The 21,232-nt window shown below is 35.8% G+C and overlaps 1 pseudogene; it reads right to left on the bottom strand.

Annotated features, from left to right (window-relative positions):
* Nucleotides 1-5,682: 5,682 nt before the first annotated feature.
* On the bottom strand, nucleotides 5,683-21,007 carry LOC118896353 (annotated as a pseudogene).
* Between the last annotated feature and the right edge of the window lie 225 nt (nucleotides 21,008-21,232).

The raw sequence follows: 21,232 nt of genomic DNA, 5'->3' as shown, positions 1-21,232 counted from the left end.
ATGTTTCTAGAAATTTGTCCATTTCTTCTAGGTTGTCCAATTTGTTGGCATAGTTGTTAATATCATTCTCTTATGATTTTTTGTATCTCTGTGGTGTCAATTGTTTTCCATTCTATATATAATGGTTTGCATCTGCTAATCCAAAACTCTCAATCTATCCCTCTCCCACCCCCCTTCCCCTTGGCAACCACAAGTCTGTTCTCCATGTCTCTGAGTCTTTTTCATAGATAAGTTTGTTTGTGTCATATTTTAGATTCCACACATAAGTGATATCATATGGTATTTATCTTCCTCTTTCTGAATTAGTTCACTTAGTGTGATAATCTCGAGGTTCAGATTTTTCTTGTTTCTTGAGGAAGCCCTGTTTTACTCTAAACTTCCCTCTCAGAAATGCTTTTGCTGTACTCCATAGATTTTGGAGTGTTGTGTTTTCATTTTCATTTGTCTCAAGGTATTTTCTGATTTCCTTTTTGATTTTTTCATTGACCCATTGGTTTTTTAGTAGCATATTATTTAGTCTCCACATGTTCATTCTTTTCCCATTTTTCTTTCTGCAATTGATTTCTTGTTTCATTCTGGTGTAAATTTGTTGAGACTTGTTTTGTGGCCTATCAAGTGATCTATCCTGGAGAATGTTCCATGTGCGCTTAAAAAGAATGTATATTCTGCTGGTTTTAGATGGAATGTCCTGTAGATATCTATTAAGTCCAACTGGTTTATTGCATCATTTAAGACCACTGTTGCCTTATTGATTTTCTGATTTGTCTGTTGATGTTTAGGGGTGTTAAAGGTCCTTACACTTATTGTATTATTGTCAGTTTCTCCCTTTATGACTGTTAGCATTTGCTTTATATATTTAGGTGCTCCTGTATTGGGTGCATATATGTTAACGAGTATAATATCATCTTCTTTTATTGATCCCTTTATCATTTATAATACCCTTCTTTGATTTTCATTATAGCCTTTGTTTTCAAGTGTATATTGTCTGATGGGATATTACTGCTAGAGCAGACCCTCTCTCTTCCCTGCCTTGGGGGCAAGCTAACATGCACATGCTTCTCACAGGTGGAGTCCAGGCTTTGCCCAGCCCTCCTGTTAATCCCAGTGGTCCAGCCAGCCAAGTGGGCTCATCTTAGGACACCAGGACTGGGGTGCCCAATCTGTGCTTCTTACCACTCACTTCCCAGGGTGGGAGTCCACCTCTGTATTCTCCCTCTTCCTGAGTCCCCTCCCAGGGACACAGACCCTGACTCCAACTGCTTTTCTTCCCTTCCTCCCTGATTACATGTATGTCTTTCTTACAGCCTTGGTTGTATAGGAGTCCTTCTGCCAATTTCCAGTTCGTTTTCAGTGATAATTGTTCCACATAGAGATGTATTTTTGATGTATTTGTCATGGGAGGTGAGCTCCATGTCCTCTTGCTCCACAATCTTGATTAAGCTCCAAAATCTAAATATGTTTTATGCTTCTGAGAGAGCTTAAACTTTTCAAGGCTCAGCTGCATTTCAGTAAATTTGGTCTATTATCCTCACATCTTAAAATTCTGCAAATGTTTAGATAATTAACTTTTTTCCATTATAAGATTGCTGTTGTTCCCTAGATAGTATTTGTGATTGATTGTCATACAGTTTCCCAAACTTTAGGTTAATTTAATTTTGCTTGGAACTAAATAGGGGAATTATTTCTTTGAGAAAACTCTAGATGTAGATGTGAAAGGCAATACTTACTGCTATTAATTATTATAATAAATTGATCAAAAAGAATATAACTTTATTAATTGCAAAGCTCAGAGTTTTAGGATGAGGGTGACTGTGAACATGAGAAGCCCTCCAGAAGAATAATTGAAAATTTTATCAGTAGTCTGTGAATGTCCATACCCCTTCATCTATTTTTGACACATCTAGAACACTTAGTGGTCTTATGTATGTGATAGCTGGTTTTGGATCAATTGCAACAATGCAAGCGGAAGGTTTAAAAACTGGCCTTCCAAATAGGCCAGGTTATGTTTGTACTAATTTTTTAAAACATTTTGAAAAATAAACATGAAACTTTCCAAAGTCTTTGGGGATTCCCTGAAAAGATGTCATTATAGATGCCAGCTTCAAAAACAAAGTTTTGGAAGCAATTTTTGGAATTGATCATGTGACAACTATCCCCTTAGCTATGAGTTTTACCAGTGAGGATTTTTCTGAGCAAAGCACTTCAAGTAGAGAAGTGTAAACCAGTGTATCCTTCTTGGATCTGGGGTTTGGGAAATGTACCCACTGCTAGAAGATACAGAAAGTGAAAACTAGGCTAGTGTGAAGAGTTTGGGGGGTAGAAAGGAGGAAAATCTAAATGCTAAAGAAGACAAGATGGAACTGTAAAATTAGGAAAGACATCATCAGAAGCTACCCACAAACTCTTTGGGTCTCATTTACCCCATAATTGCTTATGTGTATAATTGCATATGTGTATAATTTGCTCCCTAGACCAAACAAAGCAAAATCAGGTGGGCATTTTCACCTCACATTCTACACGTTATGCTTTGTTCTGTTTTTATACATTCTTTGGATCAAATACCCTGGGAAAATGTCTGAATAAGTAATTCTAGGTTTTCCCACAAGAGTTCTGAAGTGGAAGAGTGTAATGGAGAAAAGAAAGAGAAAATGCAGAGACTGTGCATCCCCATGTAAAGGGGGCATCAACATGAAGATTTCCCCAATTTTTGTAGGGGAAAATTAAGATGGTCCTGGGATTTATTACTAATAGTTACATGGGGACAGGTAAGAGTTAACATTTATTGAGCATCTTCTAGGTACCAGGCACTATTTTGAGCAATATGGACATAGAACAAAACAACTTGGGCCCTGTCCTCATTGAGGTATATTAGGAAAGAGAGGCAATGGCCAAGTAATTAGAAGTGTTTTGAGAGTTCCAGAAGCAAAGTACAGGGTACTAAGGAAATATATACAGAGTGAATTTAACCTAGTCTAGGAAGTCTGGGTAGTGTCACTAAGGAAGGATGGATGCTAATTCATCAAAGAAATGGAGTTGTGAGGAAGGGAACCTTCCAGGCAGTCATACCCACCACCTCCATGAAGGAGAAAGGTAATAAGAAACACAAATATTGGGTGGGCCAAGATGTTCGTTTGTTTTTTTTCCATAAGATGGATCTAGTAGCACTTAGTTGTCTTTAACTTCATTTGAAACAGTTTTGTTAGATTGTGTGTGACAGCTGTCATATCAGTGTGCATTTAAAAAAAGACTTATCCAAATTGGTGAATTTTTGTGTAGCCATTTTAATATTGAAGATGGAAAAAAAAAGCAACATTTTCAGCATATTATGGTTTATTATTTCTAAAAAGGTAAAAACACAACTGAAATGCACAAAAAGATTTGTGCAGTGTATGGGGAAGGTGCTGTGACTGACTGGACATGTCAAAAGTGGTTTATGAAGTTTCGTGCTGGAGATTTCTCACTGGATGATGCTTCACGGTCGGGTAGACCAGTTGAAGTTGATAGCAATCAAATCAAAACAATAATTGAGAACAGTCAACGTTATACCATGCAGGAGAGAACCAACATACTCAAAATATCCAAATCAAGCATTGAAAATGATTTGCACCAGCTTGGTTATGTTAATCACTTTGATGTTTGGGTTCAACGTAAGTTAAGGAAAAAAAACCTCTTGACCATATTTCCGCATGTGATTCTCTACTGAAACGTAATGAAAACATTCCGTCTTTGAAACAAATTGTGATGGGCGATGAAAGGTGGATACTGTACAACAATGTGGAATGGAAGAGATCGTGGGGCAAGCAAAATGAACCACCACCAACCAAACCAAAGGCCGGTCTTCATCCGAAGACGGTGATGTTGTGTATATGGTGGGATTGGAAGGGAGTACTCTATTATGAGCTCCTTCTGGAAAACCAAATGATTAATTCCAATAAGGACTGCTCTCACTTAGACCAACTGAAAGTGACACTCGATGAAAAGCATCTGGAATTAGTCAACAGAAAATGCATAATCTTCCATCAGGATAATGCAAGACCACATGTTTCTTTGATGACCAGGCAAAAACTGTTACAGCTTGGATGAGAAGTTCTGATTCATCTGCCATATTCATCAGACATTGCACCTTCAGATTTCCATTTATTTCGGTCTTTACAAAATTCTCTTAATGGAAAAATTGTCAGTTCCCTGGAAGACTGTAAAAGGCACTTGGAAGAGTTCTTTGCTCAAAAAGATAAAAAGTTTTGGGAAGATAGAATTATGAAGTTGCCTGAAAAATGGTAGAAGGTAGTGGAACAAAAGGGTGAATATGTTGTTCAATAAAATTCTTGGTGAAAATGAAAAATGTGTCTTTTACTTAAAAAACCGAAGGCACTTTTTGGCCCACTCAACATACGAATGTAAACTGTAAAAAGCTATAAAGAAAACCAATGAACACCATGATAGGAGGACCTATTTGATAAAGTGGTCTGAGAAGACCTCTTTGAGAAAGTGAAACTTGCGATGAAATCTGAAGAATGAGAAGGAACCAGCTATAAGAGCAGGGAGTAAGGTGATTCAGGTGGAGAAAACAGGACATGAGAAGGCCTTGATAGGGGACACTCCTTGGTAGATGTAAGGAACTGAAAGTAGGTCAGAGTCCCTGAGCATGCAGTGTTAGGAGAGTAACATGAGATGGAAATGAAAGGAAAGCAGGACCAGGTTTAGCAGGCATGATAAACTCTAAATAGCCAGAGTCATTGGGGAGTTTTTGACAGGTGGCTTGACAGCATGCATAGAGAATTCACAATAACTCTGGAAGATGAGGAAATTGAGGCTATGAAAAATTAAATAGATTTCTAAATGTTTTGTGCACTGTAAATGACAGAGTCAGCTTTTGAACCTACACCTATTTAACCCCAAAGCTCATGCTCATTGGGAAGGTTATCTGTAAGTGAATCACTTAGACTAATGATTGACAAGGAAGACCCCTGAGAGAAACATATTCAGAAAGAACTTCTGTATTTTTCAGAATCCCCACTCTATAGAGAAAGACACTGTGAATAGGCAGTCTTAGATGTTTGTGAACTGATTGTACCCAGATCGAATGCTAAAGGAAGAATAAACTCTACAACAAAACAAAACTGACAAAAACCACCCCAAAAGCCCACACACAGATGATCTCTAAGTTCTCTTTATTAATTCAAATATATGAAGGCAAAAAAAGACATTTTTTAGACTGAGCAGTGTTCTCAAATTTTTTAAATGCGAAATGAAATAGATTCTTCCCTCCTTTCTCTTTTGTAGTCCATTTGTCACTTATTTCCTGTTCTATTTAAATGTCGTCTTGGCTTTTGGAGTCCCCTGAAATTATGTTGTGTTCTTTATTGATGGTGACAGTCAAGTAGCTAGTGAGCTGGCATCTGCTTCCCAATTCCCCGTCTCTATTGGCACAGAAGGGAGTCCTTCACTGGACACCTTGGAAGAATGATTGGACATGGAGTGAGGTCATGGCCAGTGAATAGCCCGTAGAGATACACTTTTTAATCCCTTACTCCAAGGTAGTTTTGTTACTTTTCTCAGTTGCCTTCTTGAAGAATCCATCTGGTTAGGAAATTTCCAATGATCATTTTCCAGAGTCTTTGAAGAAAGAAGAATAGATTAAATCATTAGATAGGAGAAAAGGGTTTAAACTGAAAACACAGTCTAATCATTGTGGTGAACACCGTCTGTTCGCTGGTGATCTGGGCAAGTAAGGGAGTCCTGGAGACCTGACAGCTGGCTGGCAGACTTCTGAATGAGTAAGGAAATTTTCCAGTTCATCTGTGGAGAATTTAGTCCGACATTACAGCATTAGGCTACCCATCTGCAGCCTGCAATTGGTACAGACAAGAAAATCACTATTACTTTGTGGAGACAAGCCACAAATCTGGAATGAGGAAGACTGGCTTGCCTGTTTGGGGTTGGCAGGGCTGAGGTTTAGTCTATTGTTGCAGGCCTTCCTTGCCAAAGGGGAGTAAGAGTCCGATTGCATTAGGCACTCATCACACACAATGTCTTAGAATGGACAGGATGTGTGGAATGAACTGAGAAACCTTGACTTTATGAAGGCTATTGTTCACACTCCCTTGCTTGTTGTTTGTGCCCTTCCTAATGGGCTTTATCTTTTCCCTCGAAAGGCCATTTATTACTCGAGTTGGATGGCTGTTTTGATGCTGATATCAGTTTATGGGTTATTATATCCATTTGCAAATCATGACTAAAAAGAGGAAACTCTGGAATGCAAAACACTCCATATGCCCATAAATCACAAACTGAATCAAAATTGGCAACACGAAAGTGATTGTGTTGGGAGTTTGAAAGCCTCAGTCAGCCATCCTTTATTGAACCTCTGATATTGTATGCTGCATTATTTGGGGGATTGCAAAGGAAATAAAGATTATGGAAGAATATATGTACAGAAAAGAATTTAGAGGTCATGCAGTCCAAATTGCCATCTCAAATAGAACTCTGGTTCCTTGCCATTGAACCTGTGTTTTAAAGGAGGATAGCTAAAACAATAAGAGCCTATGTGTTGGCCCAAAGAGAGAAAATAAAATGTGGCCTTAATTTTTTTTATATATATTTTGGCAAGGTTGATTCGTTGATTCTAAAATAGTTTTATTATTTTTTCACTTATATTAGTAATAGTATAAGTGGTTGCAATTTATTGAGCTCTTACCAAGTAAGTTTCTTTACAAGCAATGTATCATTAATGCTCACAGAACTCTATAAGGTAAATACTATCATTTGTTCCACTAAAAATATATAAAGGTTTTTAATTTCACCTAGATTTCATGACTTGCCGAAGATCAAAGAGATAGAAGTGGACAGAACCAGGATTTAAAGCCAGGTGAAGAGCCTCGGCTTATCTCTACATAGGAGGAGAAAGTAGATGTAGAGCCATAAGAACTGAGATAAATGCCTTTTCCAGCACTTAAATGTTGAATAAACTACGATAAGACTTTTCCACTCTCTGAGTCTCAATTTACTCACTTGAAATGGCAAAAATCGTGGCCTGTCAACACACAAGGTGGTTGGGATGAACATACAACATAATGTATGTGAACTTGCTTTAAAAATTCAAAAGTGTTACTAACACAGTCTTTCATTTAGGCAACAGACATTAACCTCCATTGTGTTCAGCACTTTGTTAGCACAATGTTAGAATAATAAGACATGGTGGAGACCACAGACAACCCAGCCTAGTGTGGGAAGGAATAAGCACGATTACATTGTAATGATATAATTGCCATGGTATCAAGAGAAGGAGAAACAACAAATACTGTCCGGAGAGGTTGAAGATTACTTTATAGAATAAGCAGTGTCTTAGATTTTTGTCAAATGGAGAAGCAGGCTCATGTCTGACCAAGGAAACATCATGAGAAGGAGAGATGAGAAGGACATGTTATGTTAGGATAAAGATAATTTTTAAAGTATTTTAAAATAAGCTTTTTATTTTAGATTTACACAAAAATTGTGAACATAGCACAGAGTTCTCATGCGTACCCTGTACCCAGATTTTCTTATTAATATCTTAGTATGATAAAATTGTCACAATTAATGAAATAATATTGACAAATCATTAACTAAAGTCAATACTTTATTCTAATTTCCATATTTTTTACCTAACATCTTTTTTCTGTTCTGGGATCCAATCCAGAATACTACATCATATTTAATCTTATCTCTTTAGTCTCCTTTTGGCTGTGACCGTGTGTTTCCTTGTTTTTGATGACCTTAAAAGTTTTTGAGGAGTACTTCTTAGGCAATTTGTAGCATATCCCCCATTTGGGATTTGTCTGATGTTATCTGTGATAGACATTATAATTATGTCTGTGATTTTTTTATATTAATCTTGATCATCTAGCTTAGTCAGTATTATGTTTCTCCACTATGGTATTGTTTCCTTTTCTCCATTTTTCATACTGTACTTCTAAGAAGAAAGTCACTATGCACAGCCCTACTAAAAGAGTGAAGAATTATACTCCACCTCCTTGAGAGTGAAGTAACTACATAATTTGAAAGTATTTTGCATGGGTGATTTTTCTGGTATCCTCACTTAATCAATCATATATATGTATATAAAATCAGTGTGAACCCATGGAAATTTATCTTATACTTTGGATTATAATACAATGCTCCTTTATTTGTTGCTTAAATTGGTCCAGCTTTGCCACTGGGAGTTCCTTCAGTGGGCTCCTGTATCTCTTTGGTTTACTCTTCTCATTATGTTTTCTTTCTGACACTACTCAATGCTCCAGGCTCATCTTGTATATTTTGTATGTTTCCTATTTGTATCCTAGCATCAGCCATTTCTCCAAGGATGCCTGGTTCCTTTTATTGGAGAATGGTATTAGAAATCAGGATCTGGGTGCTAGGTACGCTTGTTGCTACTGTGACATCATTGCTGCTAGGTTTCTCAGCTGACAGAGAAAGAAAAAAAATATGTATAAATTAACCAGTGTAGATATTTAGAAATATTTTTATATGTAACCATCTTATCAATACTGAGCTGAACATGAGTTCATACTGATGTGCCAAACACTAATCCATACAACATGGCTCATTCTAACATTCTCTTGTAGATTCTTTGGGATTTTTGACATAGACAGTCATGTCAAATAACAGTTTCACTTCTTCCTTTCTAACATGTATAACTTTCATATGTTTTTCTTGTTATATTGCATTAGCTAGAACTTCCATTATGATATTGAATAAGAACAGTGAAAGAGGACATCTGTGCCTTGTTCCTGATCTTAGGGAGGAAGCATCTAGCCTCTCATCATTAAGTATGACACAGAACGTAGGTTTTTCTAGTTCTTTGTCAAGCTGAGAAAGTTCTCTTCTATTATTCCTAGTTTTCTGACTTAAAAAAAAAAAACATGATTGGATGTTAGATTTTACCAAATCCTTTTTTGGTGTAGATTGATATGATCATGTGATTTTTTTTTCTTTAGCCTTTTGGCTATAGATGGAGTACATTGATTGATTTTCGAATGTTGAGTCATCTTTGCATACCTGAAATGAATTCTACTTGGATGTCATGTTTAATTCTTTTTAAACATTATTGGATTCAATTTGCTAATATTTTATTGATGACTTTGCATGTAAATTTATGTGTTATTATCTGTAGTTTTCTTTTTTGTAATGTTTTTATCTGGTTTTGTTGTTAGGGCTATGTTGGCCTTTATAAAATGAGTTAGAAAGTCTTCCCTCTGCTTTTATTGTTTGAAAGAGATTATGGAGAGTCAGTGTTCTTTCTTCCTTAAATGTTTTGTAGAATTCACCAGTAAAACCATTTAGGCCTGGTACTTTTCTTTTCGGAATTTTATTAATTATTAATATAATTTCTTTAATAGAAAGCGTTTTTTCAAGTTAATTCTCCATGTGTGAATTTTAGTAGTTTATGTCTTTCAAGGAAATGGTCCTTTTCATCTAAGTTATTCAATTTGTGGGCACAGAGTTCATAGTATTCCTTTGTTATCCTTTTAATATACATGATATGAACACTCTTTTCTTTCTGATATTGTTAATTTGTGTCTTCTTTATTCTTTGTTACCAATTTTATTGAAATTTTCAAAGAACCAGTTTTTGGTTTTATTGATATTTGTCTATCATTTGCCTGTCTTAAATTTTAGTGATTTATGCTCTAATTTTTATTATTTTTTTCTCCATGCTTTATGCTTAAATTATTCTAGTTTCCTAAGGAGGAAGATTAGGTTATTGATTTTGTACCTTTGTTATCTTCTAATATGTGATTGTAACACTATAATTTTTTCTCTAATTACCTCTTTTGCTATATCCCACACATTTTGATAAATTGTGTTTTAATTTTCATCTAGTTCAAATATATAAAAATTTCTCTTGAGCATTCATTGACCCATGTGTTATTTAGAAGTCTATTGTTTTTAAATGACTGGGATTTTCCAGCTATATTTCTCTTACTAATTTCTAGTTTAATTCCATTGTGGTTTGAAAACATAGTTTGTATAGTTTCTGTTCTATTTTTGTTAGGTGTTTTATGGCCCAGTGATGTTAAGCTCAGCTATATCCTTACTCCTATTCTGCCAGTTGACCTATTACTAACAGAAGTGTGTTGAAATCTATAAATCTAGTAGTAGATTTATCTATTTTTCCTTTTAGTTCTATTAATTTTTGCCTCATATGTTTTACTGCTTTCTTGTTAGGTACATGTTTAGGACTGTTATGTATTCTTAGAGAATTGATCAGTTTATCATTATGTAATGCCTCTCTTTATCCCTGATAATCTTCCTTTTTCTGAATGTAGATTTGTCAGAAATTAGTATGGCTACTTCTGCTTTCTTGGATTAGTGTTAGCATGGTATGTTTTTGTCAATCTCTTTACTTTTAACTTGTGTCTCTTTATATTTAATGTGGTTTTCAAATAGACAATATATGGTTAGGTCTTGTGTTGTTTATCCAATTTGACAATGTAGGTATTTAATAGGTGTATTTAGACCATTCACATTTAAAGTAATTATTGATATAATTGTGTTAACATCTACTGTGTTTGTATCTCTTGTCTATTGTCACTTGTTTGTTTTTCCCTCCTTTTTTTCTCTTTTCTCTAGTCTTAAAATGGAATCATATAAAATGTTCAGTAATCTCCTCTCAGCATTACAATTATACTTCTTTTCAAATTGTTTATTGACCTACAGTTTATATATACACTTTTTAACAATCTAACTCCACCTTCAAAACTATACTGATTCACAAGTTGTATAGGTATTTTATAACAGAGTATTGCCGTTTCCTCCCTTATATCCTTTGTCATATTGTTTTTATTTATTTCACTTAGCCACATGGTACGATCATCCAATAAATTGTTACTCTTATGACTTAAAACTGTTATCTTTTTAAAAATTTTTTTATACTGGAGTATAGTTGATTAACAATGTTGTGTTAGTTTCAGGTGTACAGCAAAGTGATTCAGTTATACATTTACATGTATCTATTCTTTTTCAAATTCTTTTCCCATTAAAGTTATTACAGAATATTGAGCAGAGTTCCCTGTGCTATACAGTAGGTCCTTGTTGGTTATCTATTTTAAATATAGCAGTGTGTACATGTCATTCCCAAACTCCCAATCAATCCCCACCCCAACCTTCTCCCCAGTAACCACAAGCTTATTCTCTAAGTCTGTGAGTCTGTTTCTGTTTTGTAAATAATTTGATTTGTATCATTTTTTTTTAGATTCTGCATGTAAGCAATATCATATGATTTTGTCTTTCTCTGTCTGACTTACTTCACTTAGCATGATAATCTCTAGGTCCATCCATGTTGCTGCAAATGGCATTATTTCATTCTTTTTAAAGGCTGAGTAATATTCCATTGTATACATGTACCACATCTTCTTTATCCATTCATCTGTTGATGGACATTTAGGTTGATTCCATGTCTTGGCTATTGCAAACAGCACTGCAATGAACATTGGGGTGCATGTATACATTTGAACCAAGTTTTTCTCTGGACATATGCCTAAGAGTGGGATTGCTGGATCATATGGTAGCTCTGTTTTTAGTTTTTTAAGGAACTGCCATACTGTTCTCCATGGCGGCTGTACCAATTTACATTCCCACCAACAGTGTAGGAGAGTTCCCTTTTCTCCCCACCCTCTCCAGCATTTACTGTTTATAGACTTTGTTGATGACCATTCTGACTGGTGTGAGGTGAAATCTCATTGCAGTTTTTATTCACATTTCTCTAATAATTAGTGATGTTGAACATCTTTTCCTGTGACTATTGACCATATGTACGTCGTCTTTGGCGAAATGTCTATTTAGGTCTTCTGCCTATATTTGATTGGGTTGCTTGTTTTTATGGTATTGAACCGCATGAGCTGTTTGTAAATTTTGGAGACTAATCCTTTGTCAGTCACATCGTTTGCAAATGTTTCCTCCCATTCTGTTGGTTGTCTTTTCGTTTTGTTTATGGTTTCCTTTGCTGTGAAAAAGCTTTTGAGTTTAATTAGGTCACATTTGTTTATTTTTGTTTTTATTTCCATTACTCTGGGAGATGGATCAAAAAATGTATTGCTGTGATTTATGTCAGAGAGTGTTCTGCCTATGTTTTCCTCTAAGAGTTTTAGAGTGTCCAGTCTTACATTTAGGTCTTTAGTCCATTTGGAGTTTATTTTTGTGTATGGTTTTAAGGAGTGTTCTAATTTCATTCTTTTACATGTAGCTGTCCAGTTTTCCCAGCACCACTTATTGAAGAGACTGTCTTTCCTTCATTGTATAGTCTTGCCTCCTTTGTTGTAGATTCATTGACCACAAGTGCATGGGTTTATCTCTGGACTTTCTATCCTGTTCCATTGATCTATATTTCTGTTTTTGTGCCAGTATCATATTGTTTTGATTACTGTAGATTTGTAATATAGTCTGAAGTCAGGGATCCTGATTCCTCTGGCTCCATTTTTTTCCTCAGGATTGCTTTATCTTTCTGGGGTCTTTTGTATCTCCATACAAATTCTAAAATTTTTTTGTTCTAGTTCTGTGAAAAAATGCCATTGATAATTTGATAGGGATTGCACTGAATCGGTAGATTGCCTTGGGTAGGATAGTCATTTTGACAGTATTTACTCCTGCAATCCAAGAACATGATATATCTTTCCATCTTTGTGTCGTCTTCAATGTTTTCATCAGCATCTTATAGTTTTCAGAATACCGGTCTTTTGTCTTCTTAAGTAGGTTTATACCTAGGTATTTTATTCTTTTTGATGTGATGGTAAATGGGATTGTTTCTTTAATTTCTCTTTCTTAGCTATCATTGTTAGTACATAGAAATGCAATAGATTTCTGTGTATTAATTATGTATCTTGTCATTTTGCCAAATTCATTGATGAGCTCTAGTAGTTTTCTGGTAGCATTTTTAAGATTGTCTATGTATAGTATCATACTGCAAACAGTGACAATTCTTTTCCAATTTGGATTCTTTTTATTTCTTCTTCTTTGATTGCCGTGGCTAGGGCTTCCAAAACTATGTTGAACAAAAGTTGCGAAAGTGAACATCCTTGTCTTATTCCTGATCTTAGAGGAAATGTTTTCAGCTTTTCACCATTGAGTATGATGTTAGCTGTAGGTTTGTCATATATGGCTTTTATTATGTTGAGGTATGTTCCTTCTATGCCTACTTTCTAGAGAGTTTTTATCATAAATGGGTGTTGAATTTTGTCAAAAACTTTTTCTGCCTTTATTGAGATGATCATGTGGTTTCTATTCAATTTGTTGATGTGGTGTATCACACTGATTGATTTGCAGATATTGAAAAATCCTTGCATCCCTGGGATAGTGAGATCAAGTGTATGATCATGGTGTATGATCTTTTTAATGTAGTTTTGGATTCAGATTGCTAATATTTTGTTGAGGATTTTTATGCCTATGTTCATCAGTGATATTGGCCTGTTATTTTCTTTTTTGTGTGTATGGTATCTTTGTCTGGTTTTGGTATCAGGGTGATAGTGGCCTCGTAGAATGAATTTGGGAGTATTCCTTCCTCTGCAAATCTTTTGAATAGTTTCAGAGGGATAGGTGTTAATTGATTTAAAAGATAAGTTTTTTTTTTAAGAATAAGAAAAGCAAAATTATTTTTTCTCTCTCTTCTTGTCTTCAGGGAGATCCAAGTTTCTGACCTGTATCATCTACTTTCTGCATGAAAATCTCTTTTTTGGATTTCAGGGCAAGTCTGATGATGAATTCCCTCAGTTTTTGCTTGTCTGGGAAATTCCGTATTTCTTCTTCCCTTATAAAGAATGATTTCACTTAATGTAGAATTCTAGGTTGGAGGTTTTCTCTTTCAATACTTCAAATATTTCACTCCAGTCTCTTCTTTATTATATGATTTCCAATGAGAAGTCCACTGTCATTCTTATACTTGCCCCTCTATTCATAAGTTATTACTTTTCCCCCTCTGATATCTTTAAGATTTTCTTATTGTATTTGGTCTTCTGCAGTTTTAATGTGATATGCCTAGGAGTGTGTGTGTGTGTGTGTGTGTGTGTGTGTGTGTGTGCATGTGTATGGGGGTAGGTGGTTTATCATTATTTTACTTTGTGCTTGTTGAGCTTCCTGGACCTGTGGTTTGGTATCTGTCATCAGTTTTGAAGGTACTTGGAAAATTCAATTTGCGTTCAATTATGTGTTCATTCACCTTTTGAAATTGTCTCACAGTTTCTACATATTCCATTCTGTTTTTTAAATTCTTTGTTCTCTTTGCACTTCAGTTCATAATTTCTTTTGACCTATCTGCAAAATCACTAGTTCATTCCTCAGCTGTGCCAAGTTTATCGATAAATCCATCAAATACTTTCTTCATTTCTGTTCTACTTTTTGCGATTTCTAGAATTTCCTTTTGATTCCTTCTTGGATTATACATCTTTTTGCTTACATTACCCATGTGTTCTTGCGTGTTGTCATTAAAATCCTTAACATATGGATCATAGTTATTTTAAATTCCCTTTCTGATAGTCCCCAAATCCATGCTATATCTAGTTCTTGTTCTGATGATTGCTTTACCTCTTACAACTGTTTTTTCTCTCATATATCTTATAATTATTTTGCTGCTGATGAAAGTTAGATGTGTTTTAGGTTAAAACATAAATAATAGGTAATGGAATTGAGGTATATAGGTATTTGGTTTGAGAATTTATGTAAGCTGGTTAGGAGTTCGGTTGTGTTTAATATTTGCTCTAGCTTTAGGTGCTAAAGTCTTCAGATTCCTCTAGTGTCTGCATTTCTGTCTCCCTATTTGACTTTGGGCTTCCATAAGTACTCCACCTTACAGAGTTTGTGTCTTGCTGCTCATTCAGCTGCAATCCACTGTTATTATACTGGAGCCCTGTTTGTCTTGTGGTATTTTGTGGGGAAGGGGGAGCATTCTATAATCTTTTGATTAAATCTGTTTTGCACAGCCTGTGTCTTGGGGCTGTGACTTTCACAAGTGTTTTTCCGTTGGTGTAGCTTTCCTCCAATACCCCACTTTCAACTCTTTCTTCTTGGCTGCAGCATTCTCAATCTATTTTTTTGAGGCCTGGTCCCCTGTTCACTATGTTTTCATATTCTTAGGTGAGACCAGAAGGCTAGAAGTGACTGGAGTGAGAGGCATGCACTTCCCCAGCAGGAAAAGTGTTCTAGAAGGCTTTTCACCTGGAGTGTAGATCTTTATTATGGAGAAATCTCTAGCCATATTTCACAGTAATTACTCTTTCCCTCCCCCTGCCAGAGCCATGATGGGATCTTTCTCAGATCTTCACGATGAGAACCTGGTGAGTTTCCAGGTAGTAAAGCCCATGAAAGTGTGTCCTCTAACCCCTAAGACTGCAGCCTTCAGGAGTTTCTCACTCTCCAGCTAGTCCACCCACAGCCTCCAGCAGTTCATCAAAATACCACTTAAGTATTACTACCAATTTATGGCTCCAGTGGGTTTCTGATCCAGGTAAGAAGATCTTGGCTGTGTGTCTCTGGATGAGCCTATTTCTCCAGCTTTCAGTATTATAGTTTCCCCTGCAACCTCAGTTCTCTCTGATGGTCCCAAGAAAAGTAATTTTCAGTTTTTCCAGGTTTTAATTGTTATAAGGACAGGAATGATAACTTCTAAGCTCTTTGCTCTGTTGGAGTTGAAACTGAAAGTCCAAGGAGACAATTTTCCCATGGCTGGAACATAGGAGTTATAACTAAGGCAAGGGAGGCAAGGCAAGGAAAATAGCTGTGGTCACACTTCTCCAAGGCTTTTTGTGCCATGCTGAAAGTTTGGACTATGTGCTGCAGGTCAGAAATGTGAAACCACAGAAGAGTTTTGGCTGGGTAGTGACACAGCTGGAAGGATTACACTGATGTTAGAGTAGGAGTGCTTCTCCTGGGGACCAGAGGCACAGATATGATCTGGTGAGACTTACACAATTGCGTGACACAGATGTATCCCGTTTAGATATCTTAGGTGCATTTGATGCTATTGTTATTTCAACAGGGCACATGTCACTGTTTACTTTAATTGAACTAGAAAGAAAGCTTTTTGTGTTGTGTTCTGCACTGCTTTCCCAATGACCTGGACATAGCACATACTTAAGTAGCAATTGAACTGAGTCCGCTGAATCATTCAGGAGTCTCAATGCAATTTCAGCCCAAGTTACCTATAGCGGCTATGTTGTTAGAAATATAGGTTAGAGGTAGATTTATATATTATTTTCTAAAACCTTTACAAAGTCATGTTAATTTCATACTTTGGGGTGAAAAGGAGGCAAAAAGGGGTAGTTCCTGTCCTGCTGCTTTTTCGGGGACTATTATGTGCAAAGCTATGGAGAGGACAGTTTATAACAGCATATATATTTATGCTGTTAATTTAACACAAATGATTTCATACACATGAATCAACAGTTCTGATATAGTGGTACATTTTCCCAGCCAAGCCCAGGAAATCATTGTATCAATGATTAGGCAGGTATGCAGTTATCTATAGTACCAATCAGATTGTGATGAATGAGGAAATACTAATAAGGTGATAAAAGCAATGTAAGTACCCTCCTTTGAGTTTTAACTATGTAGCCAAGACCTATACTAAGAGTTTTGTATCCATGATCACAGTCAACCTTTACAGCAACTCTGACATGTTGATATGATTATACCCACTTTATAAAAGAGAAATAGGAGGTTCAGAGTCCTTAAGTGTATTGTCCAAGGTCAGAGTGAGCAGAGGAACCAGGATTGGAAATGAGATCTTTCTGGCTCCCAAGCTTTTGCTTCCATCTGTTCACTCTACATTAAGGTATGGGAACACAGAAAGTGTGATTAATTCTATCTGGATGAGTCAAGAAAAGCTTCACAGAGAAGGTGGCATTTAAACTAGATTTTGACAGAGGAGTTGGATACTGCCAGGATGAAAATGAAGAAAGAATCATATAAGACAGAAGAAAGAACAAGGGAAAAGTTATGGAAGAGTTCAAGGTTGATGAAACGTGTGGTGTGGCAGGAGCGTTGCACATGGATGGGATCTGTGGGTAAAGAGGCCTGACCTGGATGGGGCTGAAAATAGAAGATGAAGGGCATTTGCTGCCACGCTAAGGCATGAATTATGAACCATGGAGGGATTTTGGAACATAAGAGTTAGTGACCTGATAAAATCTGAGTTTTATCAAGGTTATGCTGGAGGCATGTGGAAGATGAAGTGCAGGGAAGCATGGAGGCAGGGAGATCTTTTTGAAAGCTGTTATGAAATACAGGAAAGAGAAGTTAAAGACCTATTTCTTAATAAGTCAAAAAAGTTTAAAAAAAAATTTATATGCAGGATCAGAATATTTTAAGTTTCTTTATAAGAAAAAACTTTTGATTCCCCTGAAATTTCTAACAATTCAAGCACTCAGCTATAAGTTGAAATGGTTTCAATACCTGGGTTACAGAAGAATTAATCCCAGGCTCCATGTTCTGAATACTAGAGAGGAAGCCCTCCTATTTCTCCTGAATTCAACACAAAAAAGAACAAAAAATAGTGTTCCAGATTAGTCATGCCCAGGGTATTAGCAACATTCACTTATTATTTTAGAGATGAATTACTCAGTTTCTACACTGTGCTAGGTATTCCTTTATTGAAGGAATTGGAATTTATTGAGCACCTGCTAGATATCAAGCACTGTGGTAGGCATTAGAGAAAGAGTGGCAAACAACATAGATATGGAGTCTGCTTCCAGAGGGTTTATTATCTAACAGATATGGGGTGTGGTAGGAAAATGCCCCAACTTTGAGAAAAAAAGCATACCAAAGTTTTAAAAAAACACAGAGCCAAATTCTTTCCAGAGCTGATCTAATTCTGCATGCATACATTATTTGTTCCCTACTTTTTTGTACCCAAACCACTGCCCTCTTCTTCTGGTTTACTATTTCTTTCAGGTTTTCTTCAGATGTGGCAAGTTTTTGGCCCATTACTTTGTTATGTAGCTCTTACCTTGATCCATGTTACTCAGGCTGTCTACTAACTATCATGAGCTGACTGACCTGGTCAAAGGATCCTCTTATAAACAGAAAACTCCCTTCTCCTCCCTCAAGGTAGACTCCTGGTTCTTGGCACTAGACATTTAATCTTGATGGTCTTCAGACTCATATTGTTTTCCTTAAATAACACTGGAGCTCAGGATCCTAAACTTTGAAAGTTAAAATATGCCTGCTAATCATAATATCTTTTTACACCCATTCTTGTGAAAATTTAAATAAATTCTATTCTTCCAAAATGTTACAATCCTAAAATGTGTTTAGAAAGAACAGTTAATAAAGCCCATTTCTGTGGTAGAAGGAAGTCAAAACAAATCTCATGTTTAATCCATGTCTTTGAAGTTCTTTTACAAAACACAGACACCTTTCTTTGTTAGTGATCAGACTAGAAGGGGTGTGAAAACAAAATGTAGCCTAGAACTGGGGTAAGAAGTTTGGGTAAAATCCAGACATTCATTAGTAAGTATCAATGAAATATTTCACAGAACTGGTCAGAAGGGGCTTCTTCATTTCTGGAGAGGGCAGTGATGGAAATGGATAGTGGGCAGAGTCTGAGAAAATGGATAAGCCGATTATCTGTCACGGGAAAGTACAGATTCCCTCAGCCAAGACTTCTTTTAATTGGCAACTGGTCTGTTTGGGATTGGATGAGCCTCTCATCAAGTAAAGGCAGACCATCATAGATGGGCCATCTGCTCCATTTCCTGCACAATGGCACTTGTTCAGTTCTTACCTTTAGAACCTGCTCCTCTTGATGAGATAAACAATATGTTTGAAGCACCAGAGATGCTGTGCAGCTTAGCAGAGAAATGATGTTTTATGAAGTGTCATCCTGTGCAGCCATCTGCAGAGAATCACATTTGACCATCCTTGGGGACGGTTCCATTAATCCTGAGTTCTGATTCCATCCACTGAAAACTGTCAATTTTTTCTTGTTTTAAAAATAGCATACTTCACTGCCCCTTTTCTTAGATGGAAAAAGGTTTTTCTATTATACAGTGACTCATGGATAAAAGTCAGAGTTACTAGAGATGAATTATTTAATGGGAATATGATATAAAAAATGATAATGCCTCACACTCTAACAAGAGTTAGTTATAAATCTCTTTTCTGCCTCCTGTGAATTATTCGGAAATATGAACTACCCCACCTCAAGATTAGCTAGGAATTGAGGCAGTATAAATAAATGTTATAAAAAGACTTGTACTTACATTGGTCATTAACACATAATTTAAAACATGTAAAAAACTTAATTTCTACAAATGATGTAGGGAAATAGATATAGTATTTAACACCGACAGTAAATGCATTTTGTCATTTTAATCCACTTCTGTATGTATATATTCTTAAAACAGATATTTTGTCACATAATCATAATACTATTATTACACCTAAAAAAACCCCAATAATTCCCTAATAACTTAGAATGCCTAGTCCATGTTAAAATTTCTTCAGTGGTATAAAAAATATGTTTTTAGTTATTTTTTCTCAAAGATTTACTCATTGCATATGGTTGTTATGGCTCTTAAGCATCTCCTTAACTATTAGTCTAGAATAGTCTCTTTTTCCCTTTTTTCTCACATGCCATTGACTTGTTGAAAAAATTGGACCAGTTGTCTTTTACGACTGGATTTACTTACAGTGGCACAATTTTACTTGCTCTTGCATGATCCACATTATGGCAGAATGAACTTAGATATAAAGGCATGACTGGATCACATTAAATTTTTTCCCTAAACCTCATAAATGGTACTGTGTACCTCAAATTCACAGCTAGAGACATATAAAATGTCCAGTATTCTAATGTTTGGTAATGCTGAATGCTTCTTGGTCACTTCAACTTTTCTCTTAATAGTTTTACTGTGCATTCATGACAATTGTTTGAAAATGTTTTTTCATTAGACCTTGTGAAATGGCGAATTTCTAATTCTAACATTCCTCATGGGTTTGTTAGCTATAAGTATTCTATATAGAAAAATTGCCACTTATCTACTTGGTCAAGAGGGTATGAGCTATGGTGGACTTGGTTTCAATCTTTTCCCAAAGAACTTCCTCCTTCCTTTTTGTGGGGAATGGGAATTAGAGATCACAATCTGGGTTCTAGGGTTGCTCATTGCACCTCACTTTCCACTGCTTCCAGGTCTTTTTTAAAACAAAAGAGATGAACTAATTTTACATTAATATTTCTAATTCAATTTTGAGATGCAGGGTTTTTATTTCTAGGACTTTTGTCTCTCAAACTGAAAATCCTTATTCTCACCAACATTAAAACGATTACTTACTCAACTTATCCAAGTACCTATAATGGTTTAAAAATAAAAAAACTAATAGTAGTACTAAAATTAAGTCTACAGAATATAGTTAAAAGTCTCCATTTCCCTAGTTAGGAATGAGAAGTTAGCATTAGTTTCACACACACACACACACACACACACACACACACACACACACACCCCGATGCATCTTAATTTCCTTTTCTGTGTTCTCTTCATATCTCTTGTCAATTTTTGTATTAAGAACTTGATCATTTTCTTCTCAATTATGAAGAGTGCTTGAAATAATAAGGATATCAAAACTCTAAGTTGCAAACATTTTTCTAAGTTTGTCATTAATCTCTCTTTTTTTTTTTTTTGAAGTGAACATAACCTCAAGATTTTATTGTCTTCATAGTAAAACAAGAGGTGAAACTTAGAATGGATCACTTGGCCCTCTATTTTCTTATCTCCTCCCAGTTCAAAATGCTTACATCTCTCTTAGATCTGCAGTTGGGCTCAACACATTCAAGCCTGAGCACAATATTCTTTATAGTTTTAGCCTTTTTCTGGAAAACTGGCTTAGTCTGCCTACCATAATAATTCGGCTTCCTGTCATAAATCCTCCTTCCCTGGGCATATAGAAAATCCTTACCTTTTTGTGTACGGTGCCACTTTGTGGGGTTGGTGCTTGCCATATGTCTTACAGAAAGTCCAGCGAGTTTTAGGAACATTTACCATGTTGGTTGGGGCACTATCATCATGGAAAGAAAGCTCATCGACTTTTTCACTCTGTATATAGTGTTTCATTATGCAAATTTTTTAGTTTTTAATTTTGATGTAGTTAAATTTGTCAGGTCGTTCCTCTGTTGCTTCTAGATTTTGAATCAGAGGAAAATTTTATCTACCCTTGCCTTATAAAGGAATGCATTCATGTTTTTTCCTACTATGTAGTTTCTTATTCTG

Source organism: Balaenoptera musculus, chromosome 6, assembly GCF_009873245.2.
Source record: "Balaenoptera musculus isolate JJ_BM4_2016_0621 chromosome 6, mBalMus1.pri.v3, whole genome shotgun sequence".
Lineage (NCBI taxonomy): Eukaryota > Metazoa > Chordata > Mammalia > Artiodactyla > Balaenopteridae > Balaenoptera > Balaenoptera musculus.
This window is presented reverse-complemented; position numbering and strand designations above follow the sequence as displayed.